The following is a 24,597-nucleotide window of genomic DNA, read 5'->3' as shown; positions in this document are numbered from 1 at the left end:
GGAGGGAGTCCAGCGTAGGGCTACAAGGATGATCAGAGGGCTGGAGCATCTGCCCTATGAGGAACAGCTGCGAGAGCTGGGCCTCTTCAGCCTGGGGAAGAGAAGACTGAGGGGGGATCTTATCAATATCTATAAATACCCTAAGGGGAGGGGGAGGTCGAGGATATGACCGGACTCTTTTCAGTGGTGCCATGCAACAGGACAAGAGGCAGTGGGCACAAACTGCACCACAGGAAGTTCCGCCTGACCGTGAGGGGGAATTTCTTCACTGTGAGAGTGACAGAGCACTGGACCAGGTTGCCCAGAGAGGTTGTGGAGTCTCCTTCTCCGGAGATGTTCAAAACCCACCCAGATGCGATCCTGTCTAACACGCTCTAGGTGACCCTGCTCGAGCAGGGGGGTTGGACTAGATGATCTCCAGAGGCCCCTTCCAACCTCATCCGTTCTGTGACTTGGATGTGTTGAATTCAGACCCTCTTGCTTGTGCAGTTTCCAGGCCACTCTACAAGTGTGTGATGTTTTTGTGTTTCACAGTTATTTTCTGCTGCTCCATTGCCAAACTTCACAATTAGCAGGAATGTGCAAACATTCCTCCCGAGTCTGACGGAGCAGAGACCTGTCTGTACGCTGAAGGTCATGTGAGAAGTTTCAGCAGGGTGCATAGTCTGAAGCAACAGCCTCATGACATCCTCCTTGCAGCCCAGAGCATTCATTCTAGATGTTTTCTGACCACAGTTTGGCTGCCCTTAGTGTTTGTTTTGGAGTTGAAAACTATACCCAAAAGGAGAGTGGTGTTTTTATTGCCCAGTGGGAGGCTGAGCCTGCAAATCGGATCTGATCTGACTCACCACTGTAGGAGAGAAAACAAGAACATCCTGAGGCTTGATCCAAGTGTGGAGTCCTTACCTAAACCCCCTGCCCTAGGGAACTCCAAAAGCTGTGTTTTGGCAATCCTTGAATTTCTGAAGAGTTATCCAGAGATTGCTTCCTATGTGATCAGAGTTTCTCGGAGGAGTTTTCCTATAGCAATCAAGGGAGATAAGGATTACTTGAATTTTGCATAATTACATGTAGTTTGAAGTAGCTCTCTTTGTAAGCATAGTGTTTTCATTCTGTTTTATTGTACATAAAGATTTGTTTTATAAACCTTTTCCTCATACATGAAAGGATACTTTGGAGGCTATATTCTGTATGTTGATTGATCTTACAGGTCATTTAAAAGGTAAGATGCTGGGAAGTATTCACATCTAAGTTACACTTGCATTTGGGCAAAATAATTCAATTCTGTTGGGAGACATCGATATTAACTCATAGCAAAAGGGTACTAAGTTTGGGGCCCAAGTCTGAAAAACTCGGCCTTAACCTTTGTGCACTTCTCCCCTGTATGCAATGGCATAAAAATCATTTCTCTGTCTTTGTTAAAGCAGTCTGAGGTCTGCATATGAAAGGCACTGTAAAATGTTAAGCATATTGTTGTTTTTGACCACGAATAATGTTGACTTTGAAAGCAGAGCCTGTTCACTTTTCATCATTCAGAAAAATGATACTGAGAGAGAATTACAATGGGAATTAACTAAGGACACATGAAAACTATGAAGGGGGCTTCAAGGCAAGTGCTATCCTTTTTCCTCTCTTATAGATCAAGTGGAATGAAGCGAGCAGCAAAGATTAGCAAGAGGTCATATTTTAATACTGGAGGCATTAGATAAAGACTAATCTAAAAACAAAACCTCTAGTCAAAAGGATGAATAAAATGACAGATTCCTTAAAAAATAAATAGGAGTTCCATATCAGAAAAAGTATGAAACTCCTGCTTTTATTGCACTATACTGGTCTTCTGGTCTTCTGAATACGGACACTCAGAAGTTAAGTGTCAGTGACAAGCTCTCCACATACAATTAATAAGAGCAAGCTGGTTCCAAGACGTGACATGGCAGACGTGTAATACTGTGTAATATTGCACAGGGCCTATTTTATCTTTCTAAAAGCCATACTGTATAGTACTGAACTACTTTTACTAGTCCCTCTGATGGATACGAAGTGCAAAGAGGAATCCATATGGCCCTGTGGAAGTATAACATCACATTCTTCCAGCTTATACAAGTTTAATGGCACTGAATTAGCATGGGCTGCCCTTTGGTGCTAATTCTTTCTGCACTCAGGGAGTTAAAGGAGCTTCATACTATCCAGATGTTCAGTGACTCCTGCAAATGAAAGATTAGCAATTTTTGCAACTGCTGCTCTTTCTTCTACTCCCTTTTTAAAGCTGATATTTTCCTTAAGAACTTGCTTAGTATCTGAGTCAGAGGAATCTCTTCCCTGAGGTAAATCAATCAATAGGCTGTACAAGAAAAGGAACAAAATGTAGAGGAGGTAAGCCTGAGTTGTATTAATTTGTTTACAGGAATTGCCTTCCAGGGACCAATATATTCATCCTGGGGTTTCATTTTCTTATGTGAAATAGGAATCAAACACAGCATTATTTCAGGGTATAAAAATAATAATAATGAAAAGAAACCCAAATTTCTTCCAAAAATGTCTTTTTTAGTGCTAGTGAATAGGTGTCCCTTTTCATTTTTCAAATTAAAGTCTAGGCAAGTAATGCATATATGAGAAATACAGCTATCTTAACTCCCACATGCCACCATCATGGCTTCCCAGAAAGAAATAAGAAAAGTAGCCAAAATGAATTCCAATAAATGAATGCCAGTTTAATATCTGCTAAGCCTGTCTTTCGTATATGTAGGTTTACTCAGGCTCCTGCTGTGGCAAGAGCTGTTCAAGCATAGAATAAGTAGAGTTCCAATGAGACAAAACCTTCTGCCTCAGCTGGCATTTAAGAACCTGTTTTCTTGCTACTCTCAGTAAGAATTTTTCTAACCTTATCAGAATTGCTGGATTTCACATCTTGCTCTAATATGTACTTTTCCAACGCTCTGGTTATCATAGAGGAAGGAAGCAATGGATTGTCTTAAGCAGAAAGCAATGTCAGATACATGTTACCAGTGTTGTGACTAGTCTTCATGATACTTGACTGATAGCCTGAACATAAAGACATGCACCAAGCTGCTGTTGCAGCTCTCCGTTGGCCTTCTGTGGTGAGCAGCCCTGTGTTAGTAGCCAGAAATTGCTGTGCTTGAGAACAAGCTCCTTCTCACTGCATTGGCTTCTAAAGGAAAATCAAGGGGCCATATTAGCATCTCATGTTAGTAAAGTTGGTTTTCAGATATGCTGGTAATTAGTTGTCTTAAGATGGTGCAGGCTTACAATTGTAACTACTTGATTTTTATTGCTTATTAAATTTGCTGGATATTGATGTTTGTTTGGGATTTATTCTGATGGCCCTGTAGGCAGCCCCAGGCCTCGCTGTCCGCTGCGTTGCTGTCCCTCCCTTAGCCTGTCCCCAACCCCACAGTGGTGCCTGATGCCCAGAGCTGGGGCTGCCTCCAGTGCCCTGCTTCCTCATGGAGTGATGGGACAGGCCTGCCACCACTAGAATTCCCCACTGGTACCCATTCCCAGGGCCCATGGCAGCCTGGCATTTTTCACTTCTGTTTGAATTTAATTTAATTTACAAGGGGAAATTAAAAATCTTCCTATACAAATTATTTATTTCAAATCAAAAGCCTGATGGTGCATCATGCATGAATAGTTTGGAAATCAAATGAAAAGAACAGCACTTTCCTCCTGATTCCAGGAGTAGGAGGCCTGTGAACTTCTGATGGTGCCTCCTGCGCCTCAAGTCCTCGAGGCTGCTAGCCAACTAGTGTCAGGAGTACTGCAGACTTGAGCAGTTCTTCTCCAAAAAAATGAGGACTCTGACCTTCTAATGTCTTAGCCCTTCAAGGAGACACAACAGTTCAAACAGTTTTGAGCAGGACCAAAAGTGACGAGACATTTTGAGAAAAGGGGGTTTCATCATAGATAATTACAGGCTTACAAAGATGTAACTATGATCCATCAGAGCTTCCTAGCCTGAGGCACAGAGCTACTTTTTAAATGGTCCAAGCCTCATATGGATCGGGTGCAGAGTGGGACGTGGGATACACAGACTCCTACCTCACATGTACATTTCTTACCCAGTATTGCTCTGGGAGGCAAAGCTATTTACATGAAAACTGTTATTTGCTGAGACCACTAATTACTCAAGTTATTAATGAAAAGGAGCTGCAGAGCAGAGCAAATACATGAAATGCCAATCTCTCTGTAGAAAGTCTCCAAACTCTACCAGACTTCATGAAATTGGAAAATTTATCCATCGTTTATCTGCTTACAGTGACTGTAACTATTTTGTTTTTTTCCAATAATAAAGGACTTGGAAATTTGGAGATGGAAGGAAAGAGAGGGGAGAGAGAAGGGGAGAAAAGGGGAAAAAATCAAATTCACAAAGAAGGATCTTCCATCAATTTAAACCAATGTGAGTTTCTCAAGAGATGGAACAGCTGATTCTTTAGGATTTAACTCTCTTCCCCTGCTAAACTTTTTTGACATTTTAATGGCCAGTTATGCTTATATATTTTATACAGATCCATAGAGTTTTACTTTGATGAGATCTGCTTGGAATTAATCTTTTTAAAGGCAAAGTTTATAATCAGACATAGTCTAGTACATATTTTTGCCTTTGTAAGCAAATGCTTGATTCTATATCTGGAAGGTACCTCCCCCATCAAAAGAAAGCAAAATCTCTGAAAGTGGAAGTTAGATATTAACATGTTACTTTCTTCTTTCTGCTAGCTGCTTCTGCAAACCATGGGCTTTGGAAAGGTCAGAGAAGCTCCAGCAGCTGGTTAAGAGACTCCTGTCTCTTGTCATTCCAGCAGAAGCAGCAGTTTGTGGATGCAGCAGAAAAGAGTTTCAGCAAAAGGGGCAAGGAGCAATGGAGAAAGTTAATGATCAGACCAAAAACATCCCACTCTTGACAGCTAATAGCTTTACCTCTGTGTTAGTAAGGTCTACAAACCCAATCAGAGCGTAACAAGTGGGAGAGTATGATACCTAGCATCACAACCTAATTTGGGAATTAAACACTCCAGTGACAAGAGGCAGATATTTAGAGGGCATTGAATCAGCAGCAGAGGACAAACTCACCACAGAGACTTTGCTGATCTATCAGAGAAAAGCTGCTGATGCCCAAGCAAGTAGCTCACATCCAAGCCTCTCACCACTAAGGTGAGAAAATAAAGACAATCTATTATTTTGGTGCAGTTCTTTTTTATTTTATCAAAAGGGGCTAAGTCTTGCTTCTCAGCACACAGAACCAGACAACAGGAGCCAGTTTCACTGTTTGCAGCTCCGGCCTTCTTTCAGTCATTCAACCCCCAAACTCTCTCTCCAGGTAGCTGTTTTGCTTTGGGGCCACATTAATAGTGGAATACATCTGTCTCATTTTACCTCACTGACTCTTCCCTCAGCTTTGGCCTTTCTGCTGTTTCTCAGAGACACCGGATTATAGCCCACTGAGTTAGCCCATAGTTTGCTGTGCCAGTCACCGGGGATGCTGCTTGGTTTGTAGGTAGTGTGGTTTTGTGCTAAGTTTTGCCCTCTTTCGAGGAGCGGTCCTATCCAATTGGATACCTGATATCACAAAAGGACACTTGTGACTTTCTACAGGTATATGAAAAGAAGGTGGAAGAATACTTCCATCAATTAGAAAACTGTATAGTTTGTCCCTCGAGAGTATTCCAAAAGTTCACTAAATCATTTCTGCAGACTGCAAATGCAATAGGTCTCTTACTCCAGTAGAAAAGACATTCTTGAACCCAACAAATGACAAGAGACGACTTTGTGTCCACCGCTACTTTTTAGTCTCCAGATACAAGTCAGAAGACAAAATATTCTTCCTGTGTGACCAGGTATAATGTGAGCTCCTTCCCATATAACAAGTCTGTGCAATTCTGGAAATATCTCAGGATAATTAGTTTCCACAAGGAAGCCGTAGTCACTAGAAAACATCACCACCTCACCTCTTCCCCACTCCTACTTTCTTCTGTATGATGGGAAATCATCTTCCCTCTCTGAAACTCAATCCCTGCTCTCATTTCCCTTCTGGTTCTCAGCCCAGCAGCAACCCTACATCAGTCATGTTCCGTGAGTCTAGATGGCCTTCTCTGCAGCCATGGACTGTCTGAGGCATCAGACAACACCGGTGGACACCTCAGAGTAGGAACAGTATCTCTGTCACATCATTGGTGTTACCGAAATTTAGGCAATAAAAATGAGTATGTATTTGCATGAGTAATACAAATCATCTTGGTTATCTGGCTTCTTCTCTCCTTGAACTCCAGTGGCTCCTCATATTTTGGAATAGTATAGTGCAGGAAGATAGTCTCCCAGGCACTGAGTTTCCTCTGCTGGGCTTGAGCCAGCTGCTCTCTGCCTGTTTTCTCTCTCCATTGACAATTTATTGGCTGTCCTACACCTCCTTTTTTTAATCTTAAATTTTCCCTTTTCTGGGCAACCTTATACCTAGCTCACCTGGCAATATATTTCCTCTGTACTTGGGCAAAAACATGACAACTGCAAGGAAAAAAAAGAGCCATCCCTCAGGGAACCCACCACAGCACCGCAGCCGCGCCTGTTAACATCAAAATACAGCGTGCGTGGGAAATGAAACTGCTCTTCCATTTCAGTGCTACCTTCTGGCTGTACCTTTATACTTGGCTTACTTGGATCATCTCAACAGGCTCTGGAGGATGATCTCAAACATCCTTGCCTCCCACCTCACCAATGGTCTCTCCTTGCACTAGATTCAGAAATCAGTTTCCCTATTCCCTTTTCCAGTTGCTATGCCCAGCAGCTCCCGCGGGTATTTATTTCTATGCTCGGCTTCAGAAAGCATGTTTAAAATCACTTTACATTTAAATTAGCTAAGGGCCGTATTGTTTGGATTATGACTAGAGAACAAGTGTGTCGTAACTCTTTCCTCTCCTTTGAAATTTAACATCAAGATCGAGGAAGGACGGAGTTTTCCCTCTCAGGCTCTGCGTTTGTCCTTCCTCTCGGTAGGTCCTCATTTCTGAGACTGTTAGGAATAAACAGCATGTCCGTGATTGGGACTAATCAGAACTGGCCACAGGATGTCACTATTACTCCACAAACACACTGAGTGAGATGTTTGTTTATGGAAGGGCAAGGTCTGATTTTAATTCCCTGCAACTCATATGCTGTCAGCACTCAGCTCTGGCATGGTGTCTCAGGATACACATCCTGCTGTTTCTTGACATGGCTCCTGGATCCAGCTCTGTGCATTAACATGGTGTAGGTGGGTGTGGGCATGTGCACGTGTGTGTGTGTTTGTGTGTGTGTGTGTGTGTGCGCACTAGTTTTGCCTATCTAAGGGTTTGCAGAACCCTTGGATTTCACCTTGGATAAGAGATTTAAATGGCTGAAGTCAGCCAAGGATTGCTTTGTTTCGAGCCAAAATCGCATAAAGCCTCTGAGTATCAAACAGTTCCCTGTAAAACCTTAAATCAGCCCAGGTCCCCTCCAACTCGGTTCAGACTTATAAAACTTCTGGTAAAATTCAGTTTCAAGTTCATAACAAAACCCAAAGGCAGGTTTCAGGTTCACTTCTGGAGTTCATTCTGAATGTTTTCCTAGCTCTGCTCAATGCAAGGTCGCACAGACTGGAGAGAGAAAAACGGCTTTTTAAAATTCTTCCATTCTCCAAAAAAGAGATAAGCCCATGACCGTAAACCGGTGCAACTGTGGAGTGAAACTTCAAACACAGCAGCAAATAGAAATGCACATTCAGGAGAAGCAAACCTAAGCAGGCTAAGTAAAAAGGTCAGAAGAAAACTCCCCCATCCTCAGAAGCTGACTATCAAAACGTCAGAATAAGGAGTCCTGCCATCCTCTTCCTCCTGCCTCTCAGCACCTAGTTCTTTCCCTCTTGTTGTGGGAGGATGTACGAACTGCCGTGCTTTAACTTTGATGTCCCTTGGGAATTGCCTGCTCCTGCTCCCTTCCGTGCCAGTAAATTTTACTATTCACATCTTGCTCGCAAAACATCCTAATTCACCAAAATGTGCACTCTGGAAATATATTATCCTTGCAGTGCTGGAGTCTGTGAACTTACACTATGTTTACACATTTGCTATATGAAATTCAAGGGGCTTGTGATCATTGGTACCCACTTGCTCTTCCTAAAGAGCACTGTAAGGCTTCAGGTTTCAACAACCGAGAAATTTTTCTCAGGAAAAAAATAACATATGTACAAATATTGTTATATTCTTAATTTGTTCCTCTTTTTGCAAACCTTGGGTGACTGAGTGAGACTCCCCTTGTAATTTGAAAAGCTTTTTGCTAGACTGGGCCAATTTTTACTCTTGAAAAAACGATGTAGCTAAAACCCCAGAGGCAATGATATCTGGTGATAGAGAGGAATGCTTTTCCCAGTGTTGGTTCAGGAGTACCCATTCTACAATGCTAGTGCTGCAGCAGGTACCAGATATGAGGAGACTCATGTAGAAAAGAGGCTTCTACAGAAGATAAGTGAAGGCAGACCTATCTGAAAATGTAGAAGGACCTAGAACGTCCTTCCATACCTAGAAGGACTTTATGAATGCTAGGAACATTATTTTGTGAACTGGTATGATCTTTTGGCCTAGATCAGTAGAGCAAAGGCTACTGAAAAACTCTAGAAGAAGACTGCTTTGGTTTCCATGGAGTAGGAACATCTAAATCTGGTATAAGTTACCAAATGTGGAGTATTTCTGTGAGTCTTACACTACACGTGTCTTCCTCTCTATTTTCTGTGCCCTGTCGCCAAGTCTCCTGGGCTTTCATCAATAAACCTCAGGCCTTGGTATTTGCTATATCTAGCTTGAAGGGCTTGATCTTGAAAGGCTCTTGATCTGATCTCTGTTTTTTTGCTCAATGCTTTTTTTGCTGGCTTCTATGATGAAGAGATAGAAGGAAATGTCATTTAACTAAATTTCCCTTCCAATTCTAGCTTCCATGCAGGAACTGAGGGACCAGCGAGGAGCCTGCTACCTCTAGGAAGGAACTGCTCTCCACCCTGACAGAATTACAACTTCCTACCTGAATTTGGCTGAGAACAAGCTCCCTTTTCAAGTCCCTCTTCTTCTGTTGCTTTGTATATCTGCTTAGTTGCAGAAACTGAGCTATCAAGCAGCCAGAAAATAGTAGCATGAGAAACATTGGGCCACACTGACCCAAAGCTACACAAGCATATGAGTTAAAGGAAATAGCTGTTGACACACTTAATGATGTAAATATGAACCCTATTTGTTATGTTTTTATAATTATCATAAAGCTAGGAAAGAGCCTGTGACTTAGAGCTAGCTGCTTGGGCTAGTTTCAGCTACACTGAAAATAGCAAAAGCTGTATAGCCTGTCAAAAAAGCTGCATGAAAAATTAGCTGGTAGACACCTACATTGAACCATGTGCCTCAGTGGCTGTGTTGCTAACACCACTGGAGTCAGCTAGTTTAAAGCTAGTTGGAACACCTCCCATAATCTGCCTTGTCATGTCCTCAACCTTACCTCTCTGCCACTCCAGAAGGGCAGCAATCTGCTGTGGGTCCATACACATAGCAGTTTCTATACCACCTTCCTCAATACCAATTCAGTATTGCGAGAAGGACCACTGCACCCTTCTTCACGCTCACTTCTGCTTAAGGGCTGAAGCAGCTGCCGTCAGTTCGGTAAATCCTCAAGCGGAGGCATGTCCCATGTGCTTACCCTATGGCATACACCCTTTGTCCCTCATACAGAAATGGAAGTTATCAAGGAGGACAAAAAGGGTGGCCAGCTAATGTTTCTATTGTTTAAGAAATTAAAGTTACCTTTTATACAAACCTACAGTTCAGCTGATATGATAAGATAGATCTGTATCATGTCTCCCTATTTCTAAGCTGCTCTGAGACAAAGACAAACGATTTTGAAGCTTCTGTCACTGTGAGTTACACTATTGGATGAGAACAGAGTATCATTTGTGTAATCCACAAGCCATACTGGTTTGCTCTGATACACTGGCCTGCTTTATTTTGTGTTTGTCTTTATTATCCAACTATTTTTCTGCAGCTCATTGTCCAGAGATGTTGCATTTAATATCATATCCTTTATGGCTGAGTTGCAGCTCCCTGAGCAACAGAGATGTTTGGAGGTACCCAGCAACTGCATATTCCCTTTCTGTCTGTCCAGTTCCAGTGATTAGTCCACCAATTTTGGGTTAGGATCAAGAGGTATAGTTTGCGTGACTTACTCACACTTCTTATTTATACTCCATAAAGCATGTACTTTGTATAGAGGTACATCAAGATGCCTCAGAGGCTTTATTCCTCCAGAAGCAAGCATGGCAATTCAGGTTAAAAATCACTCCACTTAAGCCAGTCAGGTAAAGCAGAGATATAAACAAAATCAGATTTGTACTCCTTCCTTAGCAATTGCTGAGTCTTAACTACTACACCGGGTATTTGCTTTTCTGTCTTCAAGACACATGCCTTGATATTTGAGTTAAATGCCTTATTTCTCCTATTTTGGTTATCTTAGACTTCTTTCTGTGCTTTACACATTAAATTCACCTACATCCTAACATATGGTGGTAGCTTGTATCCTGCTACTGGAGGTCAGTGAGGAATAAGGACACCTGTCAAATGCAGTATTAGCTGCCTGGTTTCTTTTAGCTTTGGGACCAACAGAGCTGCTTTGAGGTACCAGGAAAAAGCACAGCAAGATTTTTTTTTAATCAGTTTGAATGCATACATGATCAGAGTGCTTTCAGATAGCACTTCAGCATGTAAGAATTGAATTGATTTTTTGTGGTTTATCTATTCAAGTCACTATCAGGTTAAATGCAAATGTAATACTTTTTACAGTGTATCCACTAGATGGTAGCCTGTCTTTATCTTTTCCATTTACCAATTACATCAAGATGTTTTATAGGATGATCAGTGATGGATCTCAAGAAATCTCATTGTGTGAATTTCCACCATCAAGGAGATATTTACACTCCATTTGTAATGCCCGGTGGATCTTGGCATGTGAGCAGGGAAATGCAACTTGTACATACTCCTCTCTGCCAGAAACCCTTTTGCCCATTGTCCCAGTATGTATTTGGAGAAGGTTTGAGTCAAAATATTTAGGCAGTGTGACCTACCTAGTCCTAGCATTTGAGACTACATTCTTGCCATTAATTCTGATTCCATTCATGCTGGTAATCACAGTGGCTTTCCTGCTCACACTGGCATCTAAACTTATGATATTTCTGATGTGGAACAGCTTTTTCTGATGTGGAACAGCTTCTTTTTAAAGCATGAATAGCCTTTTAATAAAGGTCAGATTTTGTACAAAAAGTCTGAGAGATTTCCCTGCATAATAATTTTGGAAGAGATAATCAATAGTGGGTCAGTGTAAAAGTCTTTCCCAGAACCTTCCTGAGAGAGGATACGATAATCATGAATTTTTGTGCCTCCTAAGCACAATTCACTTCTTTGAACCATTTCTCAATACAAGTAAGAAAAAAGAGATGAGTAATACATTACTAAGAAGTATAATTTTTCCTCACACTAGTATTCCTGTACCAACAAAGAGAAATGCAATCATTAAGGACTTTAATGGAGAACAGAAAACAATAAAGATTACAGTACTTTGTGTGGTGTGTGGCATAAACTGGTCAAAATAAAAGCATGCCACACAGCTGCTTTTCTGCTGTGTGTGCCTCTAATCTCTGCCCTCATGGTGCTACCAGGTAGGAGGTCACAGGCAGCAGCAGGTGCTTGACAGACCTTTCACTTTAATGACATACATGCAACATGCTACAAAACATTACAGCTACCTCTAATTAGCTTCATAAGCATTTTCATATATATATATATGTATATATATGAATACATATGTACGTACATCTCTTCCCAGAAATTCCACTCCAAGACAGTTCCACCAGCCCCATGAGGGACTGCAGATGTGTCTGAAGATCAAAGCTCTCTAGGGAAGTTGACAGTGTTCAGACACTGCAGCTGAAGATATTCAGGTGAAAATTCAAGATAGAAAACATCTTGGAGAGCCAGCATGGACTCCTGACTTCCACCCAGCACTGGGACTTGACCAGGAACCATCACAGTATCGCACGATTTGCATGCTATTCTTAGCCTTGGAAGTGCATTGGCTAGATACCAGGGTATTTCCAGAGCTGTTGTGTCACAAATTTCTCTCCTAAAACTTTTCCAATTGAACAAAAGGAAAATTAACAGAAACCTAATTGGCAAGATTCCTATAAGCAGATCTGAAAGCACATTTACACCCTAAATTGTTTTTGCTCAGCAATTGAAAATGCTTCCCTGGTTTCTGCACCACATTCATATGATACGCGGCAGTTAATAGAACACTTCGGAGAGTTATTAAAAACACTCATTCCATACCATCTTTGCCATTTTTATATTATACCAAGGGGAACAAAGCTCTCTAATGCAACACTAAAGCCCTTCAGAGTTCTGACTACTGTACTTTTCTTGCCTGGTTCATGTACCATGAGTTCATATAATGTGGTCTGAATGAAAAATAAGAGGAATATAATAATGCAGCTCTCCTCTGACTTAAACTTGTGTTTGGTCATTCAATCTAGACTAGGAGGAAGGAAGCTGACCAGAAGCACATGGCTTGTCTTTCCATATTCAGCTGTAGAAAGGCAACGATGGCTAAATTTTACAGATTAATGATAGGACATTTATGCACTATCTAGATGCTTAGCTGATCAAATAAAACTCTACATCTTTCTAAGTTTAGGTTAACTATAGAGTCACTCACTCTTCTAGATTTAAAAGGATCCCTAGTTTTTCTAATGCATAGAGATTACAGTCCGTGTTGCTATTCCCAGATAATTCACAGTCTCCTTACTTTCCCCATCCCCTGCCAGGGATCTCAGATTTACAGAAGAGAGTAAAATGGAGAATTGCAGCCAATTGCAAAATGCACTCATCAATTGTTAAATTTTAAATGCTAATACTTAATGCAAGAAAATGGAGGACTGTATGATGTGATCTCAGGCATTTTTTACTGGCACATGAAGAATGCAGCTACACTGACGTTTAAGAATAAGTCCCCAAGCAGCACTGTTGATCATTTAATGAAAAGTTCTGCTCAGAATTTAATTGCATTTAAAAGAAAACTAGTTGAACACTACCCTGATTTTTAAAAAGAAGAACAGAAAGTAGAGATTACATAGTCCCACCATAAGTGTCTATCACATTCATGCTGCAACTACAGCATTGTACCTCCTTAGTTTCTGAGAGAAGATAGAAGAGGCAGGATGCAGGGTGAAATGAAGCCTGATGTAGTTTCTGTATGAAAGGAGCCAAAGAGAATGGAACAGTTTAGCACACAGCAGGCAAACTGCTGCACTTAAAATAGTATGTTATAAAGAAGGAAAATGGGATGGTCATGTTTATTATAGAGTAAGCTTAACTCTTCTGAAAGGCTGGTGAAAGGAAGTGCCTTCTATGTACCCTGCAATTAATCCCGTTGTTTCAAGATAATATCGATGTAAATTACTGGTATGATCCAAAAGAGGACGCTTTAGACAGTCCAGCTCCTGATCTGAATCTGAACTTTGTAGCTAGCATGAACTTGAGCACAACTGTTAAAAACTATTAAGACTTCAAAACAGAGAGAATACCTGATGCAGAAATAAGCATACATAGATAACACCAGTATTTCATGTTTTGCTGCTGATCTGCATTGTACACAAAGGCCTTGGTTCCCATCTAACATGACATCACTTACCAAGGAAGCCTGAAAGGACCATGCCAATTCAAAGGAGACCTTTGCCCTTGACAGTGGCAGTAGCTGCAGGGGCAGCTACAAATGGTGAAGGACATATTTATCCAGGGAACTCCTTAGGACTAGAAGTTGTTTTTTAATTTCTTATCTTAAAATTCATATTTTCAAAATTCATATTTCATCCAAAATAATGTAGAAGAGTAGACAAGGCCCAAACCTCAGTGCTCATGTAAATTCCAATTAGAGTTAAATAGCATAGTGCAGTGCAATGTAGGCAACTGCACCCTTCCTTGTGCCTATTACACGTTATTAATCACATCCCAAGGAGCCTCCCAGGAGAAACCATACCAACAAAAATTTCCTCATTGTTAAAACAGAATGTCAGTCTCCCTGCCTTGGGTCATCTTTTGCACCCTTGGACATACCTGTAGGTATGCCAACAGGATTACACAAGAATATCCTCCTACCAGCATAAATTGGAACACTGTAAGAAATGGCCTGCTACTGGTGCAGCATGCAATCAGTGATGGTTTGGATTAGTGAGAGCTACAGTGGCGCAAAAGGAAACCGCTACTGCAACCAGACCCTAGCTGAGATCTATGAGGCATTTAAAGTGGGCCAGAATGTTTTAATGGAAAGGCGCACCAACCTGTAATTGATTTTAATTAGCACTCTATTAAGTTCTTGACAGGCACCGCACAAGCAGGCATGAGACTCCATATGGTGCAACTCATAGAAGAGGGGTTTGCTCTGGGGTGCTCTGCAAGAGTTAACAAACCCCAGGTGCACCACACCATGGTCAAAGTATGACACTGTGGGGTGCTTAGCTTGGGGTGCACCCTCTAATGATCCCATGATTGACAAGTGCAGACAGAGAGAAGGGACACCACAGACATCTAGGTGAGGTGGAGTTGCTCCCCGCAGAAGGACCCGTTAAGGTGTGTTACCCAGGGAGCAGGGTTTTGGGCTGAACATTGGGTCATCTGTTGATGTGTGCACTAGTATTGACTAGAGTCACGCGGCCCTGGATGGCTTTGGGCTGGTATCGTACTGACTGGATATAAAAGAGAATAAGCCATGTAAGTTTGTTGGGGACTGCGACCCATGGTCATCTGTCCTGCGGATCCAAGAACCCACCCATCAGCAGAGTTGAGCCTGATGTCAATGGTGTGGTGAGGAGAAACCGGGGAGAACTATACTGGAAGGGTGGCCCATAAGAGGCGTGGGTATTTGCCCTACCGTGCACCTGTGATTTAACTGCAGAGCTCTTATATGCATATGTATTTTTTCAGTTCTGTTACATTTCTAGCTTTGCTGTACTTTTAGCTTTGTTATAACCTCTTATCTCCAATAAATTCTCATACTGGGCAAACAGTGATCTCTGGAGTTCTGTACAACTAACCCCAGAATCCCAAAGAATCCCAATGCCCCTCCAGTGGCACATCACAGTTCTGCACATGCAGACAACTGTTATTAGATCCATCGCCAGCAGCTGAGTTTTATTTAAAAAAATATATAAAATTCTTTCCTGCAACATGAAAATTTGAAAGTAAGCTACAGAAAAGATACAGAATAACAAGATACAGAAACCTTATTCAGTCATTCATTAGTATGAGGGGCAAATATTCCAGCAACAGTGGCAGCTGGATTTTTAAGGTAGCTTGTGATCCTTGGGGCCTAATGATCATTAAATAATGATATATAAACCCAGACCACGTTGTGTGGGATAATCTTTCTGCAGGTAGACAGTTGTGTCCATATAGCAGTGATCTGACTATTGATTACATTACAGGCTTAGCCATGGCCATTTAATTAATTTCTGTTGAGGTCTACAGGGTAATTTGCTGAGGTTTGCTTTTCTGGAAGCAGTGTGCTATATGTTGACTTTAGGGCAGGTAGCTCGGATTGTGACCAGCGGCTACACCCTGGGGAGGATGCTCGGAAGTACAGGATCTCTGCAGGCGTTATCCCATGTCTTGTTGAAATATAGGTGAAATTTACTCATGAACCAAATCAATTTAATTGTGGACAAAAATCTGCTGCTTAAGTAACTCTGTTTTAATCAGTCATTTCTTCTGCCTTAAGTGCTTCCTTTTGCCCTCACAGTCCATGCTTTTCTCTTCCTCCCAAATTTCCCTGGTAGACAGGGAAATACTCTTCCACACACCCTGCCATGTTACATATGGGCAGGTGATGCCCTAAACTGATGGTTATTAAACATGTAAATACCCTAGTCCTTCTGGTTTCACCAAGATATATAACTTAAAATCCATTAAAAGATTCATGTAGGGCTTAAAACTGCAACTACTGGCACCAAAATCCCAAATTTAGATCATCCGATCACCTCTCTGTTCATCTCTTAAATCCTTTAGGAGTTTTCTGTACAGAAGTGTCTATCTATTCAATTTTAATTCCATTAAGATCCTTGAAGGGCTGCCCTCAAGCACTATACCTTTGAGAGAGCAGAGCAGGTTGGCACCAATTTCATGCATCAGCTTGGCTGTTGTTCATGAAGTAGACATTTCTCCCCACCTCTCCTGTTTGTCTGACTCAATACAAAAAGTGCTTTGAGTATTTGCCAACAAATTGGGTGCTGCACAAAGCCCACTCAAAGTGTGGGTAGTGAGGGCGCTGCTCTGTGCCATTTTTCCAAGGGTGTGCCATTAGCTGACTCCAGCAAATGAGAGGCAAAGGAGAGATAAATCCCTCCCTCTGCCAGAAAACATTTGAAAGCAGCCCTGAGAGGAAATGATGGCTGAGGGAAGGTGGAGAGAGCACTTGTTCCCTCCTGTGGAAGTAATTTCACTTGGCATGGAATAATTATGCATGAAATGCATCTGTGAGAGAGAGGAAATTCAAATATTAGGAGCATCCCTCAGGGAGGAATGGTCCTGAATACAAGCCTTTCTTCAAGCAAACACCTCACTAGTCGATGGTAAATACATGATCCATGCAAAGTGGCAGAGCCACAACAGGATCAAGGGAAAACAGATGTGCACACCCCCATGGACAGGGCACTTTACTGGGTGACAAAAATCAACCTGTCCATGGCAAGGTGAGACTCTGATTCAGGGAAAGCTGGGGTGATCAAACCCAGGGCTGCAGATGTGGCTTGGATGCCTAAGGACCAGGGGTGCCAAGCAGAAGTGTTATGCCAGAACATGAGCCGTTCTGCACTCTCCTAGCAGGAGCCTGGCGGCTTTGGACCTTGAGTGACAGGCATTTGGGTCCTACAAAAAGCACCCGGCATAGATTCTGAAAATTCATATTTGGGTCTTCACTGACAGCTGTGTGCCTGAGCCCTTCTGACTTGCTCAGGCTTGAAATATTGAAATTTTTTTTTTCATTCTCAACTTGAAAGAGACAAGAGAAAAATGATTTTCAGACTTGGCATTTAGTGCTAAGGCAGCCTTAGAATTGTCATAGATTTTATTCAGGTAAACCTCCAATAGTCACAGACTAAATTGAATCAAATATTTGGAGTTACTGAAGAAAGGTAGCTGACTTTTTCTGCATTTTTATACATGTCAAAAATAAATTTCACTGAAAATACTGGTTTTAATAAAGCTTTTCTCACTCTTTATGGGGGAAAAAACTTTTCATTTTCACTTGAGAAGTTTCCCGGCTTGTTTCTTAGTGCAATCTGGTAATGGATTATCTCATATGCCATTTCCATGCCACGCAATAGTTACATTGTGGATTAAGGATTTACTATTCCAGGACATTTAATCTGGAATTTGTCACACATGCTCATTTTCAAATGCATGAACAAATAATCTCAGAAGCAGCTAAATTCAGTCTCTTTAGCTGAATTGAACCTGCGTATTTCTGAAGTTCACAGCCTATTTATTGCCAGAGGAAAGACCAAGAGAGTGAGAGATATTATGAAGTGGAGGAGAGATGCTGAACTGGTTTGAAGGGTTCCCTTTTCTCTTTTTTATTAGTGCTTACTGTGACAGAGCCCAGCAGAGCTTGTCTTTGGTACCAGAGTGGCATTAAAATGTAATCACTACAAAAGTAACTAGCCTGGTGCATAGGGGGCCCACAACATGGGGAGTTTTTTCCCCCATAGAGAAGAAGAAAGGCACAAATAATTGAACGGAGATGAAACGACAAGTCCAGGGTCCATGGTCCAGACCAGCCTGGAAGGATGAAGTTAAAAGCCAAGTAGTGTGAGAGCCACTTTGCCTCCTTTTCTACTCACTTATCACCACCTACACAGTGACTAATTAAATCCCCATGGGGATTACAGCCACATAGATTTTTACTGACAGCTGAAGTGAAACTTTATTGATTTGACAGCATCTCAGATAAATCACATACAGATCTAGAATGCAAGATTTCCCTGGCAAAAAAAAACCCCACATTTTGAAGTGAATTCGGACAACTCCATCAATAGTGGCTGATATAGCTTAATAACTAGAGGGAGTACACAAGGCAATAAAGGGTTTTTCTTGGGGGGCAGGAGGTTAGTTTACAAGAAACATGTGATAAATTTATACCTTCAAATGCCTCTATATTTGAAAGTATATAGAAATCAGCATAAACAGTAAATTGATGTATTTGAAAACTTGAAACTCTATTTGAGCAACAAATATTAGATTATCTGTTCAAAAGAGAGAAGGAGAGCAGCAAAATATTGCCTGTAGAAATTTGGAAGACAATCTGAAAACAAATGCTGGTGGCATCAGTATGGACTTTTATAAGTTTTGCATGACATTGTCCCAGACCCAGCCAAGAACAAACCTATTGTTTCAGGCATGGTAGAAGGGAGAGTAGAAGACAACTCCTTCCTGGAAGAGTTCACTCTCACCAGCTGGGTTTGGATGCTTTTTTTTTCTTTGCAGTTTTGTTTAGTGATGTCCTTAAATGTATAAAACACTTCTAAGGTTACTATAATTATGTTAGTATCATAATTTACTATTCGAGCTACAGATGAATTCAAAAGGCCTCTGTCAAAATCAAAACCCAGAAAGATGGTATTGTACAGGCATAAAATGGCAAACAACCCCTTCCCCAATAGCCTGTTGTTACGAGTTGTCTTAAAATATACCAAGGGAAGCTAACCAGCCTCCAGTTCTTGTCCTGTGTGGTCTTTCTGCAGCTAGACTCTGCAGCTGTTCCCCCACTTCACCACTGCTCCACGCAATGATGCTGTGTAAAGAAGCAGGTTGAGTCTCTTGCAGGGTATTTCCTCCCTGCGTGCGACTGGAAAACAGAATCTGCTCCTTGGTCTGCTCCAGCAGCAACAGCAGCACATGCTGCTTTTTGCCCAGAAACAGTGTTGATGAAGAAAAAAGTATAACCACTCCTCAATGCAAACCAAACTGTGGTAAGTCCAGGCAATCAGGCTTCACACGTGCACTGCTTTGAGCTATAACACTAGTTTGGACCCACACTCTATCTCATTGCATTGTATGTTGGAAATGAGCCATACTGCAGCTTCCAAAGGCTAAAGCAACATAAATAACCTAGAAAGACAGAGCAACTAACAATAAATACATGAAGAGAATAGAGCTGTAATAAAGATATGCTTCACATAAAGAAAATCATTAAAGTAAGCCTATGGACAAAGCCAGCCTTATTAATCAAAACATGTCCATTTGGGAACATTTGCAATCTTGATGGAAAATACTGGCATTTCTGAAATCACAGCTTTCTGAGCTCATCACTTCCCGATGTTTAATTTTTTCTCTGTGGCTAGATATGAAATCAAATGTTGAAATACTAGGATCTAGTATAAGCCAGAAAGTCTCCTTTTCATAAAGTAACTTGCCCATTTTTCAAACAATATGCAAAAAGGACATTTTCATAATTTTCACCAACCATTTTGCTCTTTTAGATTGCTGGTTTACATGCATAAATAATTCTACATACTTCTAAAGAGGGAACAGGGAAGTGCTCTACACCTAATGGCAAAAAGCAAATGACCTAATGAGACCGATGCACAAGTTATACTTCAGGTGAACAAATCCAGGAAAAGCAAAGGAGTTCTAGTACTTTAGTGAATTAAAATCCTGCTCATAAAGGTACCATCTTCCCCAGCACATAGTGAGGGAAATCAGGCAAAACAGGTGTAGGGGCCAGATGCCCCATTCCTTTCCAAGGTCATCATACCCCAAGGTGTCAAGCCTCTGTTGTCCAACACTGAGGTCTCAAAGCAGGAAATGACCTAACCTCCTTCCTATTCCCAGTCATGCCTTCTTCACAGTGGTTAATAAATTAGGTAAAGCTGAATATTTGCATCTCTAGCTGTTGGAGATTTCCAGAAGGAATTTGTAGGTGCAGACATTTGGACACAAAAATGGCAGCTGCCTACTGCAACTCTAAGAAAGAGCCGATAATTCAGAAAACAGTGGCAAAACCTAGACTTATAACTAGATCTTCAGAAGCCTCCTCCCCTGTAGTCAAGCCATCCAGCCACAGCTGTTCCTGACCAGCAGAGCAGGGCTTTATCACTGGGAGTCAAAGATTGCAATGATGCAAGTTAAACTTTCGTCTTTCTTCCTCAAATATTCTAGAAACTTCTTGACATTTTGAAGAGAAGTAGCAGAAAGTTGTGCTGAAAAGTAGTTAATCCCACATAATTCACTCATCTTTTGCTTTCCTTGGATTTATTCATCTAAGTGGTAACTTGTGAAACTACCTCATCAGGCCATTTGCTTTTTGCTATTAGGTGTAGAATGCTTTTCTACTGCCACTGTTGCACAGAGTAACATTTGTATACAGTAAACGGGGGCTTAGCAATCACATATCATTCTCTACCCCAGAGAACCAAAAGATAATGATTCCTGAAGCATGCAGATGGCTTTTTATCTTCAGGGAAATACTAAACAACTCTCTTCGCACTAGCCTCTGATGCTGTTAATGTTCATAATTATTATATGTTTCCATAACAGCATATTAAGTTTTTTTTCCTCTTTATGAACATTTTCATTAGCTTTTTTTTTTCTTCCTAAAATTAACCCAAAGCTCATTTTAGTTCACTATCGTACTTTCTTAAGTTTCCCTCACACTTGTAATTACCAATGAATTGCTTTATCTTAAGCTAGCACAAATGTCTGTTGAATGGCACCATCTCACTTACAAGCTAGAGAGGCCAAAGATTTGCCGGCTGCAAGCTAGATGTGCCACTTGCCAGGGTCAAGAACATGGTAACAGTGCGCAGATCTCTTATAATCAAGATCTGGCAGGTGGGGGCCTAAAGACTGCATCTGCATGTAATGTTCTTTGTTCTCAGAAGCTCTGCTTGTTGGTGTCTAGACTACTTTGTTTATAAAAAGAAGATTAAAGAGTGAAAATTATGTCTCCTTTCTGAGGCATCCAGATGGCGGGCGAATTTAACTCATTTTCATCAGACCACCGAGAAGTGGTGGTATAGCAGACTTACTGTGCACACACCTTGTGAAAGCCTCAAGAGTAATGCAAACCCAAGAGCTTACATATGAAAGCAGCAGGAACATTCAGAAAGACAATGTTGCAGCCTATCAGTCTTGATAAAGGCCCAGACGGATAAAAATGTCAGGTTTATGTGTGTTCCAGCCACTCTCAATCAATCTACTTCCGTATGTAGGTTACTGAGTGTGTCTTCCCCAAAGCCTTGAAGGCTTTAAATCTTGTGCCCAGAGTGATGCCATTATTTTCATGATAAAATTGATCCAGGCAGACATCAACTTTCATTTTCCTGGTACCAGACTGGTGGGATTGTACTTTTCAGCTCAATGGTTCTGGAAATTCTCATTGCAGTGGTGATGTATTAAATTGATTCTCTTTTGCTTGATATATCACTAATGCTGCACAACAGGAGGAGATGACTTCTTTTTATTTCTCTTCTACCCACATTCAACATGATATAACAGAATTTTCCAAAACAAGGTGAATTAAATAATTTTTCAGTAAGGTCTTTTAATGAGTGAAATTAGTAAGTTATAACTCAATCATATTATTAAATGTAAAGGATTGAAGGATGAAGGCAGAAAAATAACATTCTAAGGCCCAAAGTGAATCATGCCTTCCCCATTTTTTCATCTCTTCCCATTTTCCATCTTCACATCCATTTCTGTCCCTTTATTTTCTCTTGGCAGCAGACACTATAGGAGTGGAAGTGGAACTTCCATTACGTACTATTTTCATAACTCAGCTCATCAATTATTTTTGTTTCCTTCTCATCCTTACCCACTTCTCTCAAAACATTCATCATCAACTCCCACCTCTTGTCCATCTCAAGCAAGCTTCATCTGACAAGCTGCCCTGTCCTTGAATTTGTCACCACTGGTATCTTGCAAAATTTTCACACACTAGCATAGCTCTAGCCATCACAAGAGAGAGCTACAGGACAAAATTACGAAAGGTCTTTTCTGTGCAAGGGAAAATGGAAGGAAATGTGCAAGCAAGAAACAACCTCTGTTCAAGGCAGCAGACATGAGGTTCAAGTACGGTTTTGTCCTCTTAGAGAGGGATGGGTTTTTGCAGTGTTAAGGCTCCCTGGCAGCTGAGGACCATGCTGGCACGGGAAAGGCAGAGAGCTGCTCTCTCCAGAATCACAGATCTTGGAGCTCATGGGGATTTTCAGGCCACTCGCCAGTGTTTCTTTATATCTATCTTCTTGTTAAACACTGAAGCTACCTTTTTTTTGTGACCTACTCTGAACTTGAGGAATTTTCCTACAGATTTAAACCTTTGCTGATAAGTAGGGAGTAGGTAACAATGAATGGTATCTTTCCATTACCTACAATTCCATTTTATTTTACTCAGATTCCTTCTCAGAAAATAACCATGAAATTAAATGAATTTTAATGCCTCTAAACATTTCTGGAGTCAGAAATGTGTAAAAAAATTATTGTCAGAAATATACACCTCTGTATTTGTATTCTTATCCCATAATTTCTCTATGCCTCCCTGAAACTTAAAATTAATATATTTATTGCAGGGAGAATAGCATTCTCCTCAAATCCTAGAGGCATTTAAAACATTTTCAAGGGATGCCTTTCAGCTTCTGTATAACCCTGCTGCTTTCTTCTCTATCAAAGTCTGTGACACTTTTCCTGAGGATTTGCTTCTGCAGAAACACAGGTGTTAATTCTCGGCAACTCTGCATGTCCAACCTGCTGTGAAAATTAGAGAAACTCAGAGCTGTTCTAATTTATTCTATGCTTCCCACTGCCTCTGTGGGAGCAGCTCTCCAGCACTGTCCCATTTCTTCTCCCTGTTCCATCCCCTGATGTCTCTTGGACTTTTCAAGGGAGATAAAAGTCATAATGCTGCATATCCACACAAAGCGAGGAGCCCCTCTGTGCAACTGCAGCCTACTGTGAAGATCCCCTGCCATCAAAGCCCCTTAACCTAGGTGAGTTGATACAAATGTTCCCTAAAGGAGCAGTTTCAAGTCCCTCTTTTTTAAATAGAAATAATTGTCAAAGTAACTCATGATAGTGAGAATTTATGTTGATATTTAATTTTAAAAGGATGAGAGAGAAGATCCATTACTGAGCAATGTTTTAGCTATGTGTACAGATTTCTTATGCCTACATGAACTGGGCAGGAAAATTGGATTTTACATACTTTTCCCATTTTACTAGCCAATGTACTGAAGTTTCTAGTTAAACTTCTCCTGTGTAAGACTGTAATTTAAATAATACTGGAATATCATGATGGATGGATCAAGCTTCCTTTCCCAGAGCACAAGATGCCTTAAATTCTAGATCCAAACTCAAACATTCCCAAAGTTCTGAGAAGTTCAAATATGGATCAATTATTAAAAATTAATTTTTTTCTCATATAACTCCCCAAGTCTGGGGCCTACTCAGGTGTTAATGAATACACAGGATTATTGACAGAGAAGCCATTAGAGTCAAGGGTGGGGAGAGGCATTATTTGTCATACCTACTTTAAATCCACTGATACTTGAGAGTTTTGAGGCCATTCTGGATTTGTATGGTTCAAGTTAATGACCCTTCGCTAATTCGTTTGTAAGAGTATTCTGATTATGCCACATACCTGTTCTGACTCTGTGCTGATGACTTCAACACCCATAGCCTTCCCTTTCATCTAGCCTCTCTACCTTAATTTCACTTCTGAGCTATCAATCTTTGCCTTATCTTTCTTCTCCTACTCCTTTCTTTCCTCTCACTTTCCTTTAAAATCTTCCCCCTCTCTCTCTTCCTTTTTCTTCTCTTTCTTAACTAAATATATTGAAAAAGAAGTTGAACTGACATGACATTTGCTGCTGCCATGACATGCCACATCCCTTCCCAACACTGTGTCTGGCTTGTTTATATAGATTTATGGCATATTTTCCACTCTGTGTGCAGTAGCTAGCACAAGGAGGTCTGATTTTTCAGTTGGCCCTTATGAACTATGGGATATTAATACTCATGATTATCAAGATTAATATTTCTAGGGCATCCATTCTTACTAAGACCTTGATCCAAAGGTCGCTGACACCAGAGGAAGGACTCCAACTGACGTAAATGATCCCTACATTAGATCTGGGGACTGTGGTAGAGATAATCCAAAATAAGAACTCAAAGTTGGGGAAGCTGGTGCAAACTAAATTAAATCTTTTGAGGATGAATCATCACTATACTCATCTCTGTTCAGTGACATTTAATAATAGTGCCACAGATTTCCCAAAGTAGCCTTTTATATCTGCATAAAAATGTAAAGAAGCAAACACTGAATCAGCTTGTTGTAGAGAGGGGAACTGTGCAGCTTTTACCACTGTGATTCTTTTATCACCTTTCAATTTAACATTCAGAGTTGGTGCTTTTGAAACAGAAAGCAGTTTTCTTAAGGGATAACAACACTGCAGGGCTTGGAATTATACAACTGAACAAGAATATTGAAAAGGCTGCATAC

The sequence above is a fragment of the Rhea pennata genome, chromosome 2 (genome assembly GCF_028389875.1).
Source record: "Rhea pennata isolate bPtePen1 chromosome 2, bPtePen1.pri, whole genome shotgun sequence".
NCBI lineage: Eukaryota > Metazoa > Chordata > Aves > Rheiformes > Rheidae > Rhea > Rhea pennata.
Note: the sequence above shows the minus strand (reverse complement) of the source record.